Here is a 1,525-nt window from a genome sequence, read left to right as displayed (position 1 = left end):
TTTTTTCTGAAATTATTTTTCTGTTGTACCTGCTTCAATGACACATTTAAAACGATTCAATAAAAAGATCTGATTCAAAAGAATCATTTGTTCATGAATCAGACATCACAACTTTCCTCATGAACTATAATGAACGCAAAAGGGAAAACTAGGATGGATGTCATGATTTTCTGTGAATAATGACTTAGGCAAATGCCTCCAAAGTCTTGAAATAGAATAAGTTTTATGGACCACTTGATGCCCCAATCCATTCATTTTCATTGTACTAAAGACAAGACAGGGTCTTCAAACCAGAATCACTCACCTTCAGGTCATATTTTTTGTAAACAGGCAGCCGCTGACTGAAGACATTACGAGTAACGATCATGTAGGTCTCATCTCCATCCACTGTGAGGCGATACATGCCCAGAAACTGAGGGAGCAGTGTGTTTCCATGGCACTCAACTATATACTACAGTGGGCAAATACAAAAAAACTATGGATTTCACAGCTTGCGAGACTCATCGTAAGATCATTTTTAAACAAAGAAACAGATGTTCCCTCTACCTGGTGGTACTTCTTCAGAATGTTGTGCATCTCGGCCACGTCCTCGCTGGTGATGATCTTGATGACGTACCTCTTGTTGTATGAAGTGTGGAAACGAGCTCCACTACGGCCCTGAGCGTCACTGGGAATCGGTGCCCTGCGTGTCAGAGAGTTCTGCCACAGGAGGAAAGAACAGTGAAGGATTTCACACTGCCAGGCTTGCACTCCAATAAAACGGTGAACAGCTACTGGCACTTCTCCTAGACTGCAGCCTGCAGTCAGCCTGGAATACCAGACTGTACTGTCTGGCTACTTCTTTATTGAACCTCAGCACAAACTGAAACGTGTTGGCAGATTTTTGCTCATTTGGATGGCAAAACATCCTCTTCTATAGCAATGGGAAAAATGAGAAAGAACGTGTCGCAGTTACTGCCCTGTGCAGAAAGACAGGAGTCAATGGGCTTGCATTAAAATGGCATTATTCAACCAGCAAAAGCACAGCTTCACTGCCTGTGCTTTGGATGCCATCTTTAGTATAGCTGCCAAAAACGGTCTCTGCGGTTCACTGCAATAGACACACTCTGTGTTGCCGTTGTACTGAGTGGGATTCAAAATTGGTTCCAAATTTCTTAAAATGATTTAGTAAAACAGTGGTTCTCAATTGGTTTTGCTTTAGGATTCAGATTTGGATACCAAGAATTGAACAAACTATCAAGATTATCAACAAATCGACCAGAAAAAAATTCTCTTTAAAAACAAAAACTGCAATACTTGTAGTAATTTATTAAAGGTGACATATCATAAAAATCGGACTTTCCCAGGTTTTAAGTGCTATAATCAGGTCCCCGGTGCATCTACCAACCAAGGAAACGTGAAAAAGATTAACCCAGTAACTTTGTTTTGGGAAGCCTCTTTCTGCAAGCGTCTGAGAAAACCAGCACGTCTGAATTCGCTACCTTGGTGACATGGCAAAGGGATCTCATTATAATATTACCGCCCC

General features: G+C 41.2%; 1 pseudogene; it reads right to left on the bottom strand.

The window, feature by feature from the left end:
• LOC107589826 (phosphatidylinositol 5-phosphate 4-kinase type-2 alpha-like) overlaps positions 1–1,525 on the bottom strand; it is a 28,926-nt pseudogene that overhangs the window by 9,515 nt on the left and 17,886 nt on the right.

The sequence above is a fragment of the Sinocyclocheilus grahami genome, unplaced genomic scaffold (genome assembly GCF_001515645.1).
Source record: "Sinocyclocheilus grahami isolate Dianchi unplaced genomic scaffold, SAMN03320097.WGS_v1.1 scaffold121.1, whole genome shotgun sequence".
NCBI lineage: Eukaryota > Metazoa > Chordata > Actinopteri > Cypriniformes > Cyprinidae > Sinocyclocheilus > Sinocyclocheilus grahami.
This window is presented reverse-complemented; position numbering and strand designations above follow the sequence as displayed.